Below are 21868 nucleotides of genomic sequence, written 5' to 3' on the forward strand. Positions count from 1 at the left end.
CCCAGAAGGCGAAGAGGAGGGAAAAGGGGAAGAAGCAATAATAGAAGAAATAATCAATGAAAATTTCCCATCTCTTATGAAAGACATAAAATTCCAGATCCAAGAAGTACAGTGTACCCCAAACAGAATAGATCTGAATAGGCCTATGCCAAGACACTTAATAATCAGATTATCAAACATCAAAGATAAAAAGAGAATCCTGAAAGCAGCAACAGAAAAATGATCCATCATGTCCAAAGGAAGCTTGGTAAGACTATGTGGATTTCTCCATAGAAACCATGGAGGCAAGAAGGAAGTGGGGTGATATATTTAAGATACTGAAAGAGAAAAACCACCAACCAAGAATCCTATATCCAGCAAAACTATCCTTCAAATATGAGGGAGAGCTTAAAATATTCTCTGTCATTGTCTAATGACAGAATTTGTGAACAAGATACCTGTTCTACTGAAATACTAAAGGAAGCACTGCAGACAGGAAAAAACAGGAGTGAGAGGTTTAGGAACACAATTTGGGGAGATAGTAGCACAGCAATGTAAGTACACTGAACAAAGATGACTGTGAGTATGGTTGAAAGAGGAAGGTTGGGACCATGTGGGACACCAGAACAAAAGACAAAAGATAAAGACTGGGACTGTGTAATTCAAGGAAACATAGGGTACTCAACAATTGTAATACAAGGTACAAATTTGTTTTTACATGAGGTAGAACAAATGAATTCAACATTGCAAGGAGTTAAAAGTAGGTGGGATTGGGGGGAAAATACAATCAATGCAAACTAAAGACTATAATCTACTGAAACATTGTATTACGCTTACTTTAATATAATGGGGGCAATATACCAAAGCTAAATACATATGGGGGTGTGGGGAATAGGAGAAGGGTTTGGGACTCCTACCATTGGCGATGTTGTCTGACTCTTTATTCTACTTTAGGTTAATGCTATCTTTCCTTTTGTTGCTGTCTAGCTGTCAAGTTTTTTCGTTTTGTTTTATTTTGTTTCTCTCTCTCTCTTTTCTTTTTCTTTTTTCTGCCTTCTTTGACTCTTCCTCCTTCTTTGTGGAAGAAATGGAGATGCCTTATATAGATAGTGGCAATGGTGCTGAATACATAAATATGTGACTATACAGGGAACAAACAATTGTTTACTTAAGACAAAATGTATGGTGTGTGAACAAAACCACCTTAAAAGAAATGGGTTGATGAAGAAAACTTGAAGGCACTATGTTGGATGAAATGGGACAGACACATAAAGGCAAATATTGCAGGGTCTCACTGATATGAACTAGTTGTAATATGCAAACTCATAGACATGAAATATAAGTTACCAGAGTATAGAATGAGGCTAAAGAATGGGGAGCGGTTGCTTATTATGAGCAGAATGTTCAACTAGGGTGAACTTAAACATTTGGAAATGGACAGGGGTGATGGTAGCATGTTGTGAGAACAACTAACAGTGCAGAAAGGTGTGTGATGGTGGTGGAAAGAGTAACCTCAGAGTCACGTATGTCACCAGAAGGAAAGTTGGAGGTTAAAAGATGGGAATGTATAAAACAGTGAATCTTGTGGTGGGCAATGTCCGTGATTAACTATACAAATATTAGAAATCTCTCTCAGAAACTAGAACAAGTGTATGACACTATAACTAGAAGTTAATAATAGAGAAGCATATAGGAAAAATATATATATACCTATTGCAAACTATATACTACAGTTAGTAGTACTTTGACATTCTTTCATCAACAGTAACAAATGTACTATACCAAAACTATGAATCAATAATGGAGGGTGGCGTAGTTAGGGGTATGGCAGGATTTGAGTTTCCTTTTCTTGTCTTTATTTCTTTTCTGGAGTAATGAAAATGTTCTAAAAATTGAAAAAAAATTAATTATGTTGACAGATGCACAGCTGTATGATGGTACCATGGGCAATTGATTGTGCACTTTGGGTCTTTGAATAGTTGTATGGTATATGAACAATCTCAATAAAATACATATATATAAAAATTACATGAATAATAGGGGGGAAAGAGTATGAGATGTTTTGGGTGTTATTTCATACTTTTATTTTAATTTTTATTCTTATTTTCATTTCTTGGAATAATGAAAATGTTCAAAAAATTGATTGTGGTGATGAATGTACAACTATATGATGATACACTGAACAACTGATTGTACACTTTGGATGATTGTATGGTATGTGAATATATCTCAATAAAATTGCATTTAAAAAAGTATATATAAAAGTGACACCAAAATATAAGATGAGGCTACATATCTTTGACATCTATGAATGTCGTCTGTGAAATGTCATCTATGAAAATTGTCAAACATAAGCAAGGATGTATTTAAATCTCATGTGGTAATATTTTCCTGAATTGTGGTCCCTAGCACAGACCTTTTAGCTACCAACACCTAGTAAAACACACATTTATCCTCCATTTAGAGTACATGGATTATATAGAATTTAACTTTGTCATCATCATCATCAATCATTGGAACAAAGGATTGAAGTGGCAAAAACTAGCATTGCAGATACTGCTGCCCATTTAAAATGGAATACTTACAGGTGAGGTCTGCCAGAAAGTCAAATTCTGGTCAGGGATAGAAAAATTGAATAGAGAAATAAAGAATTTAAGTTGGGGAAAATTTAAGTATGAACTCATAGTGGACTGCATTTTATATTACCAGAAAAATAGAAAATGCTTTCTGACAAGCAGTATTGCAGAGGAGGTTTAGATAACAGCTAAGAATTAGACTAAGTGATGGATCAGATGGGTTTTTGCCTTTCCTCAGAGAGGCTGTCATGAAATCTCACTTGTCTCACTTACTAACAATTCCTCCCACCCTTCTAGAATCTTGGCTTCTAAACTTCCCATGTTGAACGCCAAATTCTTTTGTAAATTCTATGTCCCATACTCCTCCCCTTGTTATTCCTATGAGAGATTTTAGAGCACATTGTCATTTAGAGACAGTATCTTTTTGCATAAAACTAGCTCTAAGGTACCTTCCATTTCTAAAATGTATAATCTTTAAGTCTACATTTGCTTTAAAAATTCTGATCTATTGAATTTTAGAAGCAATTTCTCCAACCTTTGTGACTTTTTCTGATTTTTCTAATTCATTATGTAATACATGGCATTTCCCCATGCCACTGTCACCACTAAGGACATAGAGGAGGAAAGATTCTGAAAGTTGCCATATTGAGCACAGTATCAGAGGGACCTCTTATCAGGCACTTAATATATGCCAGGGTCTGGTTTAAGTGCTTTTGCACATGTCCTCTCAGTGAAGCTTTCCCTCATCCCCAGAGATAAATATTGCAATCCTCAGTTGACAGAAGGAGCAACTGAGGATTAGAGACATTAAATAATCTATCTAGAGTCATATGTCTAATATTTGCTACGGTGCCCGCGAGTTAAGGTACGAGCTAGCCAAACAGAATTTAAAGAGCCTTTATTAGTCAGCTAGCTGGCGGCTACTGCCTGTCACTCCACGCAGGGAGTTTAGTAAGCAGCAGCAGCACACCGGAGAGTGCTTGAGACTTATATAGGCAGAAGCCACATCCTGAAAATGCAAGCAAGCTACTTTGACAAAAGCAGAGTTGGCGGTTAATTAATGGGTGCTTAAAATCTTTAGCAAGCTTGAGAAGTTTTCTCAAGGCCGGTGCAATGATTAATTATTGAAATGGTTATGCTTGGCTAATGCATACATCTGCAAGTCTCACTCCCTAAAACGGCACAGTTTCACTCCCTCCTCAGGGCTTAATGTTTACTTTGCAGTCATTACCGGTTGTGGGGGAAGGGGACTCTCTTGTTACAGATTTAGGGGAGGGAGCTCACTTTAGGGCCCCACTTCAATATTAAGGATGATTCTGGGAAGGAATTCATGGCTAGTTGTCTCCAAAAAACCATGAGACTCCTCTTAGAGAGAACAAATCCAGTTCCACTTTTGTAAATATGTCACCTGATTTGCTCAGTAGCAATTGAGGAAGAATCCACAGGGCCAGCAGATTTGATCAAGGATCGAACATGAAACTCAAGGTCATTATTAAGCAGTTTTGCTAAGTTGTATTAATAGTTTTTAGGGTAGCAAAGACATTTATTTTTTTAATACCTTTTTTATTGTGAACTTTACCATGTATATGTAACAGTGATAACTTTCAAAGTACAATTCAACAAGTAGTTAGAGAACAAATCTCAAAGAATTGTCATGTGTCGCAAAGACATTTAATCAGGCTAAAGCCACAGTTTGAGGAAAACAACTTCCTAAAGGTTTTTCTTTCTTCTCTCTCTCTCCCTCCCTCCCACCTTTCCTTTAGTCTTTGGGACCTCAATATATGTTTGTTAAAATAAAAAGAAGGTCGGATTTCTATTCCTTAACTCTGCAGCTGAAAATACTCAGAAATGTTCAAAGGAACTTATGTGACTGTTAGAATCAAGAGAAGCCCTTGGGTGAAAAAAAAAAGCTCCGGACAGCAGAGGTATTTCGTCAGTTTATTCGCTAAGGTATCCCAAGCGCCTAGAAGAGCTCCAGGCACACAGCAGGCGCTCCGTAAAGATCCGCCGACTGGATGAAGCGCGCTTTAAACGGCAAAGGTAACCCCGCTGCTAGCCGCGTGCAGCCGTTCCTTCCTCCAGACGCTCCGTAAGAAAGGGAGACAGGGTGGGCTCCGGACCTGCCTTAGGCTGCGGTCCCGGAGCCAGACCCTCCCACTCCTCCCCCCACTTCCAGCGGCTGCAACCAGTTGCCAGCGGTGTTGCGACGAGGGTTTGGGGTAGGTCTCCAGTCCCGCCGAGGAGAGGGGCGCCGGCCCGCGTGTCGCCGTGTCCCTGTCCACTGGGGGGAGGATGGACCCTCAGGTGCCGTTTCGGAGGGCTGAGGCGGCGCGGAGTGTGGGCGCGCCCGGGGTGGCGCGGCCCGGAGCGGGGAACGTCGGGCGCCGGCTCCGCTGCTGCTCCGCCCGGGGCGGTTTCACCTACAGGGTCCGACTTTTGCAAGGATTTTCCTCCATCCCCGGAAGGTACAAAGTTTGGTTGGGTGGAGGAATCGGCGGGACGAAGCGGGCCGGTTGCCGGCGGTGTCATACTCAGTCAAGAAAATGTAAACAATGGTGGGAAAAGAATGGGGAGAATGGCTTTCGGCGAAGCAACACCCCAACCCGGAAAGCTGGGGCTCGCGAGGTTAGAGCGGGGATTCGGCATGGCGGGGCTCAGGCATCCCGGGTCTTTACCGGAGTAAATAGAATTAAAGTGGCGAAGGCAAGGCAGTGATCACTGGTTTGTGTCTTCCTAAGTAGGAGTTCAGGATGCCTTTTCTGAACTAGAAAAGTCAAATACAGTTCCTCCCTGTACTTCCCCTATCCGTGTGTCCCGTGTTCCCGCCTTTGAGCTGCGTTCTGTGAAGCTGCCTTGATAAACTTTATATAATTCGTGTGTCACATGATCAGTGCAAGGTCATCTGAACTCATCAGATGCCTTTAGGAACTTAGTGGCTACCAGGGAACTGGGAAGCGTGGGGAGGAAAGAGCCTGGGTCTTTGTGCATCAGCCTGGGGCTTAAAGCCTTTGGGAAATTTTCTAAAAATTCTTTCATTAGCAATGAAAGAAAAATGTGCTTTTTGCACTTTTTACTGAGATTATGCCCCAAACCTAATATCTTTATTAGTGGTGGAATCTTCTTATTAAAATGTCCCTGGAGATACTCTTAAAGAATCAGGTATAAACAAGAAATTGTTTCAATATGAGGCATGCATTGATATTTCCCATAACTTTGCTCAGTGCAAATTGGGGGGTGGGGGGAGTGGGGGTGTGTACTCTTTAGTGAATATGTTCTAACTTTTTTTTATATTGCATTTTCTACTTAAATAATAACCTCTTTGTCAGTATAACTTAGTGGGTAGGGATGTAGTGGGGATCTGGCTAGAGAGGACTGGGTTTAGTGGGTAGTCCAATATTTGCGTTCCATTTGGATCATGACATCTATTTAATGTCACAATTGGATTGGCCTTTTGCAGAGCAGATCTGTCATCTCATGGCTATGACAAGAGAATTACAGGGCAGTTTTATTTGACTCTTAGCCTAGGACATGTTGTTAAACTGCACAAAGCAATCCAATTCCAAGAAAAGAGCTTTTTCTAGCCTGGGGAATAAAGAACCATCAGTGCACAGGCCACCTAATGTTTCTGAAATATTAATGTAGATTGGTAAACAGAGATGGAATAGGGGAGGAAAACCCACCATGGACTTTAGAGGAGCAAGGAATAGTCCTGTGAGTCCAAGATGCTGTTAGAGAACCAATTTCATTTTTAGCATCAAACTGGATCTCCTCAAATACCAGAAATGGATTTGTAGTGAGGGGAACAGATAGGTGGAGTGGGGGAATCTGTCGCTGTGTAGGCCCCACTGGGGTAAGTCCATCTCTTTTGATAGGTGAGCCTGTAGGACTTAACACAAGTGATGGGCTAAATGTATAAATTGTGGCATTTGTCCCACCAGATATTCACCATTTTATCTGTCCCCCCAGATACTACTAAACTCCGAGTGCACTGGGGTTGTTCTCTCTCCACATAACCTTAGACCCGCTGGCTGGAGCTGTGTCTGGTCAGAGGCCCTAGATGCATTGTGAGGGACAGTAAGAGTTTTCACACAGGAATAGCCTTCCCTCCACAAAGGACAGGAAATGCTCGTGTGCCCTGCCGATGGTGGTGATGCTTCTGCCTTCCACCATGACATCTCCTCCTCTACCCCAGCTAGAAGGAACCAAAGGCCGTCATTTACCTTCCCAGTCCCTTATGCATTTATTTTTAACATTTTGATCCTCAGGAGTGAAATGAAATAAATATAGGTTGGGGAAATTTAGAAAGGTCCAGAGGGGGGAGGAGAAGAAGACTGCCTTCTTTGTTTCTCGCGGTTGAAGCAAAGGAAAGGAAGAACTTTCATCAAGAGCCTATGGTTTTAGGCAACATTGGGGTACTTCATTTCATTAAATCCTCACAATAACTATCTAAGGTAGAGAGTACTATTCCCACTTCATTGATAGGGAAATTGATGCTCAGAGAGGTTGGTGACTTAAGTCACACAGCTAGAAAGTGACTGACCTAAGGTTAGGTCCTCATCTGTCTAATTCCTCCCGGAAGGTAAGTATGCTTTACTTTTGAGGGCTGTTGAGGAAGGTCTGAGTGGCCATCCTCCCTCTCCCACCTGCCCTCTAGGCTCCCCTAAGAAGGATGAGTTTCGCTAAATCTGCCAGAAGCTATGCCCTAGAGGCATGGACAGACACCTCAGGGTCTCTTGCAGGGCCACTGGACCCCACAGGCCGCTCTGCCCCCTCTTCCCTGCCCCTTATCTGCATCCCTTCACCCTCTCATTCCTATGGCCCCAAATGGTTAAATGCTGGGGTTCCAGAACCAGTGACATGTGCCCTTTCTTCATCCTGGGAGATCCACCCCTTCCCCTCATACCTGGCTTCCCCTTTCTATTCCACCCCACATGGCTGGGGATCAAAAAGACCCTTCCAAATAAGGCCGAAGATACATATCTAAGGCCCCAAACTAGATGTGGCTTCGATGTCTGCAGAATCCAGAGCCTGGTGCTTCCGGAAGACAGGATGGGTGAGAAGGTGGACAAGTGGGAGTGCTTGGACAAACTCAAGGCCCCTCTATCCTGGGGAAGGGCAGGAAGAAAAGGAGAGGAAAGAGACAGAATTAAATGGTTCTTAGTATCCACAGAAAACTTTGATTATGGAGACGCTTTTGAAAATGAGATTCAACTATGTAAAATTATGCTAATGAAATGACAGCCTTGTAAACTCCTTACCACTTAGGGCTAATTACCATGCCAGCACAGTAACAATTGGGTATTTCATTAATACCAGTCGGAATAACTTTGTGATATATTTTATCTAATTAAAATTATAAAATTCTTAATTCTTTCTATTTATTTAGGCCTAATAGAGTTGCTTGTGGATTTGACATGGTTATCAGATCACCCATTGTAAGGAATGAAGAATAAATGAATGAATGAATTGCTTGTGCAACATAATAGATAGTGTGTCTATTCTGTGACTTTGGCATTCTGTGAGCCTGGCTGGAAGCCATGTTTCATGAGGTGTTCTTATTTCGGGGGTTTTATATTAAGTATGTAAAATAGTGCAACACTGAACCTGAGTCTCAGATATTTAGTAGCTCTTAACCCCAATTTTTTTATGTGTAAATTAAGTACTCTTCATTTCACAATGTGCTGGCCACTCAGTCTCATTAGGACAGATGGATTAAGTGGGTTTTTAAAATTTTTGTAGAGCCTTTGACCAGACAAATATCCTTGTGTGAAAAAAAATGCTTGTTAATCTTGACAATTAAAAAAATCATGTATTACCACTATTTTAAAAGGCATAGTGAATATTTTACTTCATAGCACACATGGAAAACATCTTTTCATATAGAAATGGTATAAAATTTTATACCCTTAAGGCATTTTACTGCCTAAAATATTTTATATTTTCAAAAGATAGTTTGGGAGTTTATACCATTTGTCCTTTTTGGAGAGCTTCTATATCAGAGAATTTAATTTTCTGAAAACTTTTCTTGATTCTTTTGAAATAGCAGTGATAATTTACTAACACAATGTCTGAGCAGCTCTTCAGGAACAGTTTGGGTCCCCAAAGAGACATTTCAGGGGAGATCATTGTCGCTATAATCTCTGCAGAGTGGAGGTCAAAGGTCAGCCACACAGCTATGGAGGCAGATCAGGGCTGGGTTCAACTGATGCTGCCACTCACCAACAGGGTGACCTGGGCCTTCTCCTCTCAGCCTTTGTATCCACAGTGAAGATAATGGTGAAGATAATGGTAGCGTCTATCCTTGAATGTTATTGTGACAATTAAAGAACAGAATACATTTGAGAAGCTTAGTATGGTAACTGGCACATAACAAGCACTCAATAAATTTTACTTATTATTATAATCAGTACTTCTCTGTATTGGTTTTTGTGTGCTCCCTTTTTGTCATGAGAAGCTAAGCAGTGATTTTTAATTGGGGGTGTGTTTCTATAAACAAGATCTTGGATCCTCGTCAATTCTTGGAAATGCTTGTTTTTAACATATACTTGAACTCATGTTTGTGTTTATTTTTCTTATTGAAGTTACAGGTGTGTTTGTGTGATTGTTGGTGTGACTCAGTGTATCGTGTGTGTGTGTGTGTGTGTGTGTGTGTGTGTGTGTGTAAATATCCATCTAGCTCATAAGCCTGGTCTCTTCATTGACTCTTCAATACTTTGAGAATTTAACATTAGTCATGGGGATTTATATTAAATAATGAATAAATATATCATTATGATCACTCCTGAAGAGAAATCCAGTGTGTCATTAGTTAAATGGAGATAGTTATATACCTAATGGCAGCAACTCGTGCTCAAGCCATTACAAGCTGCTTGCACAAAGGATGGAATTGTGGTTCTTCCCCCACCAGTCTGCCCCTCACCCTCACTATTTGAGAGCTGTCAAAATCGGGAGGCCGACTGGAAGAAGACGCAGAGTGAGTTCTGTTCTCAGTCTCCCCCCATGACAAAGCCTTTTGGTTGATTATTCCCTTGTTCCTTACACTGAGTTTGGGTGTCTGTGTGCTTTAAGTGAGTCTATATCCAACACTAGCCCCAGGGGGAGTCTAGATCATTTAAACTCATCACTGCAATCACACTCCTCCTACCAGTGATTGGTTTAGCAATGAACTTGTGGCACATTGATACTTGTGGGGAATTTTGCAAGAGAGGCCACTGTGAAAGGATTGCACTTTCTTTAAAATGTTCACAAGAAAGGGATGTTCTCTTTTCTAGCCTTTGTTCTGGTTATCGGAGGGTGTGGTGTTTGAAGCCGTTGCAGGCATCTTGTATCCCAGAGGGGACCAGCCTGGAGGAAAAAAGCTTGCATGATGACGATGGCTGCAGTGCAGAAAGGTGAAAGAGACCTGGAACCTTGAGATCACCTTTAGGCCACTGAAGTAAACCACCTTGAAACCACCTACCACCTTATCTCTGCACTTCTCTATTATGTTTACACTGTTTAGGATTGGGTCTTGTGAAATCCACAATTTTCCGTGAAATTATTTATAAACCAGCCAAAGAAAATCAAATCAGAAATCTCTTGCAAGAAACCCATCCCTTGGGAGAGCAAATGGGTTAAATATTTTGTTGGAGTTTTTGGCTTCCTTTGTTCAAGGAATGCAGATTATCTGTAATGATTTTTAATTTAACCTGCTACTTTAATGCCTTACTCAAAAAAAAGATTAACTCTCTATAAGCTTTTGTTAATCTCGTTTCCTTTTATTCTGTTATTGACTTGCTAATATCTTATCAAGAAATATATAATCTTTTATAACCACATAAAAATTTTAAATCATTTTTACATTTTCTATATTATGTGCTAATGAAGTGTTTAGTCTCTTTCATACTTCTCACTTTATTTCTGTTTTATAATTACATTTCTTTTTTGCCTTTTAGTTTTTATGCTCTGCTTACTTTTTCCTTGTACTATTTTGATCACTTTTGCTTTCAGTATAGTTTGTTTTGTAAATATATATATATATATATATATATTCCCACTTTTGGAAGATGCAGTATATAGTGGAAAGGGCATGAAATTTCATGTCAAATAAACCTTCATTTAAATCTTGGCTCTGTCACCTACTTTCTGTGTGGCTTTTGGCAAATTTCTTAACTAAAAGAAAAAGGAATGGCAGTGAGCATGAGGCACTTAATCATATGATCCATCATAAAGCAAATGCAGGGATTGTGATGGCATGCTATCTACCCTGAAAATTTTTAATGACATGCCTATCAAAAATTGAAAGAGGAAGAGGGAAAGAAGATGGGTGGTAAAGTAGATTCATTTATATTGTGTAATAACTGAGTCAAAGGATTTGTTATTCAAGATGACAAACCAAGTATTAAAAGAACATTAAAAAGAACATTATAAGAACATTAAAAAGTACAAAACTAAAAACTTTAAGTATAATATTGTTGACCAAAATTTAGTGGTGGAAGGCCAGAAGGAAAAGAGTAAGGAAAAAGAAATATGTTAAAGCTACTTTGCCAGTACTAGAGACAGAGATAATGTTTAAAGAACTAAAGTCTGAGTGGTATATAAAATTAAACAAATGTAACCTATAAAACAAAAATATACATCTTCCTAAATGCACAAAGCCAAAACTTATTATAAAAGCATAAAGAGTGAAAAATATATATAAATAATAGATTGATACATAGTTTTCTCTCTCATAAATATATATACATGTATGTGTGTGTGTGTGTGTATGCAAGCCTGTGTGTGTAACAGAAGACATAATATGAAAGATTTTTTCTTTGTTATGTAAGATAATAAATTCCCTTCATTTTTGTGAGATTTGGGTTGTGTCTTTTGGAACTAGCAGCCAAAGTCATCCCAAATGATTCACCTGCCAGCTAAAGGATACCTAATCAGGACACCCTTGCAAAGAACCCAACCCTTCCTTCTAGAGTTAAAATCAAACATATCTGTCATAATAAATGTAAAAGATAATAATAAATGTCACAATAAATGTAAAAGACCTAAACTCACCTCTATTACAAGAGAATTTCAGATGAGCTTAAAAGGCAATATCTAAATCTATACCGTAGACAGGAGACATTACTTAAAGTGATTCAGAAAGGTTGTAAAATAAAAGTATTGTCAAAGATACACCAGATAAATGCAAACAAAAATAAAGTACAAATATATACACAGCTGCTAAAATGATGATGAGTGCTGCTGCTGCTGCTATGTATTGATATGCCATGCATTTAAGAATTTTATTTGTATTATATGTATAAGCAATTTTCACTTGAAGTCATGGATGGAGAGTTATGGGGATGGGAGGTTAGGACAGAAGAAAGAACATCATCAAAAGAAACTGAGCAGGAATAGAGAGTAAGAAGAAAACGAGGAGAGTGTGATGTCATGGAAGTCAAGAGAAAAGAATATTTTAAGGAGGAAATTGGCCAATGATGTAGACGTTGCCAGGAAATCAGTTAGAATAAGGCAGGGTGGAGTTCATTCAAATTATCAACCATGAGATTGTATAACCTTGACAAGAAAAGTTTCACTAGAGTGGTGAGGCAAAAGATAGGCTATGATAATCTAAAAGTTTTCTTTTGGAACAATTAGAGCAGGATTGCTTCTGAAAGCTCAGAGTAGGGGACAGGGCTATACATTAAAATAGGATAGGGCCTGTGCCAGTTTGTATGTGCCCCAGAAAAGGCCATATTCTTTAATGCAATCTTGTAGGGGCAGAGGTATTAGTGTTGATTAGGGTTGGAAACTTTTGATTGAGTGTTTCCATGGATATGTTACCCACCCACCCTTTGATTACAGTGTGATCTGTTGATTGAATGTTTCCAGGGAAAGTGGCCCTGCCCATTCAGGGTGGGTCTTGATTAGTTCACTGAAGTCACAAACAGAGGGACCTCAGAGCAGCTGTGAGTGACATTTTGGAGAGCAACTGAGAGTGACATTTTGAAGAGAAGCTGCAGCTAAAAGAGGACAAAACACCCCAAGAGCAACATTTTGGAGAATGCCATTTTGAGACGCAACCTGGGAGTGAGCAGATGCCAGCCACGTGTCTTCCCAGCTAACAGAGGTTTTCCAGATGCCAATGGCCTTTCTCCAGTTAAAGTGCCCTATCGTTGATGCCTTACCTTAGACATTTTATGGCCTTAAGACTGTAACTTTGTAACCAAATAAACCCCCTTTATAAAAGCCAATCCATTTCTGGTGTTTTGCAAAATGGCAGCATTAGCAAACTGGAGCAGGGCCCTAATCACAGAAAGGATGGCTGTCATGAATATTCTGCTAGTCCAGATGATGCTTTGAAACACAGTTCTAGTCATGACATCCATGAGGAACAAACATCAAAGTATGAGGACCCAGGAGAGGCCAAGTCCTTTCCCAAGAGGAGTCACTGACATCCTAGCTGGCATCAGCCACATACACCTTGAGGAAGACCACTGATGACAGGAGTGCCCTGCCTGGAGTAGAGAGGTGATAAAGGGAGGGTGAGCATTTAGTGCTACTTCCTTTTTGCCCCAGCAGCTAATAAGCAGGCTTCTTTCCCTACTTATTATCTAGTATTGGGTTTTCAACTTCATTAGCCCATGTGCTGGTTTGAATCTGTTATGTACCTGATAAAAAGCCATGTTCTTTAATGCAGTCTTATGGGGGCAGACCTATTGTGGGTGGAGCCTTTTGATTAGGTTGTTTCCATGGAGATGTGACCCCGCCAATTTGAGATGGGTCTTGGTTAGTTTATTGGAGTCCTTAACAGAGCTCAGGGGCTGACACAGACCCAGATGCTTGGAGATGCAGACAGAAAGACATTTGTAGATGCTAAGCTAAGAGATGAAGCCCAAAGTTTGCCCCAGAGAAGCTAAGAGAGAACCCCCAAATGCTTAGACAGAAAAGCCTTTGGAGAGCAAGCAAGGATACACAGGAGCTGAGAGGGAGAAGCTAAGACAGACAGAAGCCCAGAGACAATTTGGAGAAATCCATTTTGGAACCAGAACCTGGGACCAAAGGACCAGCAGATGCCAGCCACATGCCTTCCCAGCTGACAGAGGTGTTCCAGATGCCATCAGCTTTTCTTCCATGAAGATATCCTCTTGGTGATGCCTTAGTTTGGTCACTTTTATGGCCTTAAAACTGTACATTTGTAACATAATAAATCCCCTTTATAAAAGCCAATCCATTTCTGGTATAATGCATTTCCAGCAGCTTTAGCAAACCAGAACAGCCTATTTCAAGGACTTTAGGAGGTGAAGAAGAAGCCACTTCCTCACCCAAAGGTAGAGCCTGGGCTGCTATGACAAATACTACATAATGGGTTGGCTTAAACAATAGGCATTTATTGTCTCATGGTTTTGAAGGCTGGAAGTCCAACATCAAGGTATTGGCAGGACTTGCTTTCTACCAGAGTATGTAGCATTCCAACAGTCCTCTACCACATGGGCATCTCTCTCTCCATGTGTCTGCTCCTCTGATTTCCACTGATTTCTGGCTTCTACTGTCTCCTAGCTTCATCTTACCACGTCTGAATTTCCTCTGCCTTATAAGGACTCCTGTCATTTGGACCAAGGCCCACTCTGATTCAATTTGGCCTCCTCTAAATAAAATCTTCAAAGATCCTAGTCACAAATGAATCCACACCTTAACTAGTAATAACATCTTCAGAGGTCCTGTTTACAAGGGGGTTCATACCCACAGGAATGCAGATTAAAACTTGAACATGTCTTTATGGATGTGATTCATTCCCCCAAAAGTGAGGTTTAAAGCAGTTAAATAATTTACCCAACTGAGACTCTTACTTCTGATAGGGCAGAACTTGGGTTTAGTCCCAGCATCCCCATGCTTACCCGCTCCCCGCCCCCCCCCCACACACACGCACTGGCCACATCCCCATGAGAGTAAGATTGTCCCAGAGGCCAGGGCCTGGGTTTGAAGAAAACAGCTCTGGTAACAAGCCACTGCCTAGAAATATAACTTTTCTTCTATATGATCATTATAATAGGTTGAATGTTGGGCCCCCCAAAGATATGCCCATGTCCTAACCCTTGGAATGTGTGAATGTAACCTTTTTTGAAAAAGGGTCTTTGCAGATGTAATTAAGTAGAGGAACTTGAGATGAGATCATTCTGGATTATGTGAGTGGGCGCTCAGTCCAATGACAACTGTCCATATAAGAGAAATATAGAGGAGAGATATGGAGAGAAAGGGAGAAGGTTATGAGAAGAAGGAGGCAGACTTGGAATTACATAGCTCCAGCCAAGGAACACCTGGAATTACCAGGAGCTGGAAAAAACAAGGAAGGATTCTCCCTTAGAGCCCTGCTACCTTAATTTTAGACTTCTAACCTCCAGAACTGTGAAGGAAAACATTTCTTTTGTTTTAAGCCACACAGTTTGTGATAATTTGTTACAGCAGCCTGAGGAAACTAATACAGCCACCCTCTTCTTTGTTCCTGAAACTCCTACCCCTGTAGAGAAGTATTTAGGGGAAAAGTTCTAGTCAATGTCATCTCAATTCTATCAAAACATTTTTGGTTTTTGACTTCGATATAGAATGGTAAGTGATAGATATGACATGCTGAATTTGTGTTTTGACCACAACTTAGAATAATCTATGCTTTCAAAATTGGTAATAATAATAATAAACAAACAAATGAAGTGCTATGTTTGATGCCCACGTTAAGAGTTAGCTGCCAGAAGGACCCTCAGACCCTATTTTTACTGCAGTAGACTTTTGGTTGTTAAACTAAAGTGTCTCTTGTTTTATGAACATTTGACCTATTTGAAAGAAGTGCAAATTATCTGAGCATTTCCTTTGTTAAATTCACATCCTTATCTTGACATCCACTCAATTATAGAATAACTTTTTAGTCATAAAGCCTGCAGCAAAAATGAATACTAAATTTTTCATGTAAACCTTCTGGGGTTGTACCAAGTGCATTGGATATATCTTTTCTTTGATGTCTTTGAAATTAGTTGTACATAATCAGTACCTGTCAGCGAAACACTAAATAATGACAGAATAAATGATTCTTTCCTATTCTCATTGCTATTATGTACCTTACTCCTAATTTTTACAGCAGCCAGTGTTTGATTCAGCCCTGAAAATCCCAATATAGATGGTATTTTTTGTTGGCCATATTGTCTAGTCCTTGGAATCGTTATATCCAGGAAATTCTGTGTCTCTTTCAGTCTCTCTCTGTCTCTTTGTCTCTCTGCCTCTCTCTCCCCCTCTCTCCTTTCCTCCATTCCTCCATTCGTCTCTCCTTTCCCCCCATACACACACACACTCACACACACACATCCATCGTATGTATCTTTTTAAAGGGCTGAAGATGACATGTAGTTCTATAGAACTTCTATAGCCACCCCCAGGCTCTCAAAGCTAGACCTGGCCAGGGTATTCATAGGAGAAGCTTCTGCCTCACTGTCCCCGCGGGTGAGTCTGTGGAGCTGAGGAAAGTCCATATACCTGAAAACTAGTATTTAACAGGAATCTCTAGTTAGTTGAGCAAAGCCTGCTAGTGTGCTTTTAGAATGTTCATTTTCTCAATAATTAATAGAATGCAAGACATAATAATCATATGTAAATTGAAATGATCGAATTAAACAAAAATCTGTACGTAACATAAGTCACCATGTTCATGTAAGACTTATTTAAATAACGCCAGCATATTTTTAGCAACAAACAACTCTGTTCTCTAAATAAAAGCTCATAGGTCAGCTGTCAGCCAAGCAATATAATCATTTTTTTTTCTCTTAACCTCTCTCTACCAAGAAGGTAGAATTTTTTTTCAAAAATTCTATTCCTTTATCCTATTTGGGAATTCTCTCTCATGTAATTCTAAAAAGGGATATGAGGTGGATCAGGATTATATTTATTAAAGGATATTAAGCTCATAACAATATAATCATTGTATTAAACTACTGTCAAGGATATTTTCACTAGTCAGCCTTGTAAGGCAGCTGTGTCCAAAAAAATATATATATATATGAAGCAATCTGCATATGTAATTTTAAATATTTTAGTAGCCAAATTAAAAAGGTAAAAAGAAATAGGTAAAATTAATTTTAATTATATTTTATTTAACCCACTATATTACTAAATAAAAAATGCACTGTTTCAAAAATTATCATTTCCACTTATAGACAATTTAAATAAATCATTGAGTTATGTTATACTTTTTTCATACTTAGTCTTTAAAATATAATGTATATTTTATATTTAAGCATATCACAGTTTGGATTAGCCACATTTCAAGTGCTTAATAGCCACATATGGCTAGCAGTAGCTACTGCAGTTCTAGGGAAAGCTCAATTCCACATGTATATATTGTGCTACTCTATTAGGTGATAGGAAACAAAGACGACTAAAACGTGCAGAGATTCTTTCAGGCTGGGGACCTTCCTACTGGTTACAGGGCTGCAGCTAGCCTATATGCACCTTTCTGCAAATTGGACATTCTATTATTCCCTACATCACTTTACTCCCACCTGTCAGAAATTGGATGTACTATGCTGATTTTATTAAAACAAGACACTTTACCATCATCAGCCATAAAACTGTGTTAATAAATATACAAACCTATGCTGTCTACACAGTGAGTGAATGCCCACTTCCACCCGCTTAGATGTGGCAGCTTTGGTCAGTGCACAACCTGCACAATTGTACCAGGAGCCCTGCTGGTTCCCTTGCCTAGTCTTGGCCATTGTACCTTCTCCCCTCCCCAATTACTTCCTTGACCACTCCCTAATCAAACTCAGAAGAACAAAGCTCTCTAATTTAGAATCCTGCTTCACAGTGTCCTCTGGCCTTTTTATCCTGATTGTAGCACAAATGCTAGGTGCTCCTAGCTTCCTTTATCTGTGTCCTCTCTCCCCTTGTATGCTATGCTCCTCCTTCATGGAGGGCACATGGATGACCTCTACTTCTAAAGAAACTGTCTTAACTTCCCATAGCCTCTTCCAAGCTCTAAAAGCTGGGCAAGACCAGGACATTCCCCTTTAAGACAACCTACTTTCAGGGAAGGATCCGACTGCAGTCCTTAATTCTACATCACACACATAAAAGAATACTTCATCTTTCTAAGGGGTTTTCACATTATGATCATCATTTGTAATATGGAGATGAAAGTTGGCATTCATGGTTAAATTAATTACAAGCTTCAGCAAGTGAGTAAGAGGAGAGACATGTAACTGGAGCTGCTGAAATTTGCTTATAAGGCGGAAACTTCCCTTGCATTTGGCCATGGCCCTCCCAGACAGGCCTATCAGTCACAGTTTCTTCCTTCACATTTGCTCCATTTAGTGTTGGAATCGCTGCTTAAGTTGATTCTTAAAGTTTTGCTTTTCCTACCTTCTCAACTTTGAGTATAATTCCTACATTTGCCACACTTTCAAGGTATTTACATTCAGATTATATTCATTTCCAGAAAAGCAGTGATATGGCCCAAGATTGAATGTTAACATGATAAATTATACTTATCATCTAATAGACGTCATTGTGCTTTAATTAACTTGTAATAGCCTAGTTTTTAAGTAAGTGAGTCTTTTTATTCTAAACCTGAAGAAATAACATCCCATTTTGAGTTTCTAATTCAATTCTTTACTACATTAAAACAGGTGACAGAGATGATAGATATATAGATGATAGAGATTAGATAGATAGATAGATAGATAGATAGATAGATAGATAGATAAAGTGGAACAGGGCTAACTTATCCATTAGGCACAGTAACACTGTCCAGGTCCATGATTTTTTAGGGTCCACAAAAATGTTTTAATTTCTTTTAAAATCAGAAGGAAAAACTAAATATTATACAGTCTGGATTGTATTTGTCTTTATACCACTGCAGTTGTAAATATAATTTTTTATACTTTCTATGGAGGAAAGGCCCCACAAAGGATAAAGGTCTAGGGCCTGTGGAGGTCATGGTGCAGCCCGCTCTGGATAATATCGCAGTTTTCATATCACTTTGGCTGATTGAACAGTCATGCAGATACTCCTTTCCTTCTAAGCAAAAAAAGTAAATTTCCTTCAAAATGACTAGGAACTTCAAAATTTCTGTCCAACAATTTGTAAAAACCCTCTGCAGCAAAACAATGAACTGGAGTTTTCCTAAGACCCTAAAGAAAACGAAGGTCTAGAACGTGAGAATCATTGTCTCTTTAAACTGTTTTCTAATCCACAAAGAACAGTCCCTCCCAGCTAGTACAGTTCAGGGTCAAAAGGAGATTTTGAACATGCTAATTAAAACACTAGCTATTGTTTGAGCATAAGAAAAATAACTTTTATTCACACATTTTGAGAATGATTCATGAATGAGGGGGAAAACATGTCAGGCTGTATATCCCAGACCCTAGTCACTTATTTAAAAGGAAAGCGTTTACTGTGCTTGCTTCAGCAGCACATACACTAACATTGGAATGATAAAGAGATGATTAGCATGGCCCCTGAGCAAGGGTGACACACAAATTCATAAAATGTTCCATATTTTTTATTGCTATGGAATAAAACACATTGTTTAGTAAAAAAAAAAAAAAGTATTTACTTACATCAAACCAAATTCACTAAAACAAAACTTCATAATAAAAGCAAGGTTAAAAGAAAATCAACAGGTCAGGTAAATATTAACATTCAGCCTCTATAAGCCTAAGATTGTTTTTGATGTTGGGGAATGTGTGAGTTGCCGACAAAGAAATATGTGTGGCAGGGGGCCAGGAAGAGTGTAGAGGCAAGAATGTGAGTGAAGGATGCAAATCCCTTAAATAAAAGGCAAGCTAGAATTTTAGCAACAGTCCCTGGATCCAAGCCCCTTGCCTTACCTTATCTTACCTTACTTTGGCTTACTTTACCTTAACTTATTTTTGCCTTCCCTTAGCAGAGCCTGGAAGGTCTTGGTACAAAAAGAGCTGCCAGTGATGAGCTGAAATAGGTCTCAGGGGCTTGAAGGCCCCTGGAGTTCAGGGGGGTGCATTAGCGAACCTGAAGTAGCTGGGGAGCACTGTCAAAATGTCATAGGCGATGCTCCTTGAAATTTCACAGGCTTGGCTCATTGGCAGAAGCCACACCTGGGGTAGCTTTTTTTGAACAAGGACATGGATAGGCGATGGTTGAGGGTCTGAGCTGTGGAGCAGCTGTGGCTTCACAAATGGAGACTGTAGCAGCCCTACCGCTTCCCACCATCAATTGCCATCAGTAGTTTCACCTTCTAGGGTGCTAATGCCATGTGCAGAGGTCCCAAAGCCAAGACTTTGCGTAGAGTTGGTGCCCACCAGATTATAACTGTTTTTTTTATAGACTAAAAATACTCAGACATAAAAACTGTTGAGATTTCCGAAAAATCTCATAATTTCTTTAGGCTATAGATTCTGAACTGTCAGATAGATATTACACAGAAATTGTCATTTGAAGAGAGGATAAAAGATTATGCAGCCAAAACATGTACGGAAAAAGTAAAAAAAGTATTAAGAGATCCATTAGGCAGTTAATTAATGAAAACATGATTTTTTTTTTTTTTGGATTTTGTGTTTGGGGTATTTTTAGCTTTTTTAATGTGTAATGTGCTGCCATTTAAATTTGTATTTTTTCTTAAAGTCCCCTCCCCAGATGTTTATGATTAAAGCCCCACAAATCCTGCATCTAGTCCTGCTTGCATACCCACAGCCAACTGCAAGATTCAATTTCTGTATTATCCAATTGAGAAAAGCTCCTCTCTAATCACTTAGAAAAATTAATTCTAATGAAGGTTCCTATGATTGTTTTGGGCAAAAAGTTAAATGCCTTTGTACCAATCAAGGGTGATCATAAAGATAAGTTGTTTAGGCTACACTGATTACAGAGCTTAGCCACTATTTATCCTAAGGAGATTCGTGAGAGCAGAAATGAAATGGTGGGTATATTTAAAATGCACTCCCAGCCAATTCGACCACATTTTTGTATCATCATTTCCAACACAGGTGGTATTTACCTTTAAGATAAACTCCATAGTATCTCTTCTCCTCAACACTTAGAGATTTGCAGGAAACTGAATGTGATGGGGTGACCCTTAGAAGGTTTTCTTTCTTGGTGTGACAGGTGACCAGGCCTGGATTTTCCACATCTATGTCTGGCCATCATAGCTGCTTATCTAGACAACAAACATTAGATAGAAATGGGGTCATAGGAGTGATCCATTTTCCTCTGGTTCTCTTCACTCTCTGAAATGTTTTGACCTAAAAGCTGGTGCCTTGTTTCTAAACCTGCTTGCTGTAGTTTAAAGACTACAAAGTGGGAGCCTTAGCTTCAGCTCTGTCTTGGTTCACAACTCTCTTCCTACCACTCTTGCCACCCTATCCCAGGGCCCCATACCCTAGTAAAAAACTTGAGTGCATGATGATGTGATGGCAATCATGATGACGATGGTAGTGATAATGGTTGATACTGATTGAACAACAATTAGATTTCCAGACGATTCTCGGCACTTTTTTTATTATCACATTAATCATCACAACCATATTATGAGACAGGTACTCTTATTTGTACAAATGGGGAAGCTGAGACCTAGAGAGACTATTCATTAACAAAAGTTACAGATTGCAAGAGGCAGAGCACAGCACATTTTATAAACCTAAACCTGAATATAGTAAAATGGAAGCTCCATAAGACAGAGATGCTGTTCTTTGCAATGGACATTATAATGTGTGTTGGACAAGTGAATGACATAAAATAGAGCATGCCTGTAGCCCATTAAAATAGAGATTCTGCAATTGAGGAGTTCAGCAACAGAGAATGAACTGGGTGGAGAAGGTGAGAAGACAATAGTGAGATCCCCAGGTAATTGGGTCATAACTTGGAGATCAAATCCCTATAATTTGGAACCATAAGTGTGGAGGGGAGGATGTAGGCAGGTAAATGTAATGCTATATATTGTGTTTTGTAGATATTGAAAAATATTTTTTCTAAGATGATTTTTTTCCTGATAGTTAACTTGAAAATAGTGACAAGACAAGCATCCATAAAGTTGGCTCATCAAATTCACTTTATCCCATCATCATGAATATGCTGACTGAAAAAAAGTTCAAGATTATTATTTTAGAGTTTATTTTTAAAAATAATTAAAACTGTGAAATTGTCACTATGATGTAAGTAAACTCATCATCTGTTAGTTCTTTTGATTTATTCTCCACATCATGTTGTTCTTTGCCACATACATTGTCTTATCACATTTCAGACTTCTTAACACTTATTTTTTTTTCCTTAAAAAACGTCTAATTTCCTTTAAATTCATTCCTCCTTTTGCTTGTCCTAGTCATCATGAATAAATT

At 39.2% G+C, this 21868-nt stretch overlaps 1 non-coding gene across 1 annotated transcript; it reads left to right on the top strand.

The window, feature by feature from the left end:
- The first annotated feature begins 18953 nt into the window (after nucleotides 1–18953).
- Nucleotides 18954–19060, top strand: LOC119541058. Its single transcript, XR_005218188.1, has one exon. It is a non-coding gene; the product is annotated as a U6 spliceosomal RNA (small nuclear RNA).
- Nucleotides 19061–21868: the final 2808 nt, after the last annotated feature.

Source organism: Choloepus didactylus, chromosome 7 (genome assembly GCF_015220235.1).
Source record: "Choloepus didactylus isolate mChoDid1 chromosome 7, mChoDid1.pri, whole genome shotgun sequence".
NCBI lineage: Eukaryota > Metazoa > Chordata > Mammalia > Pilosa > Megalonychidae > Choloepus > Choloepus didactylus.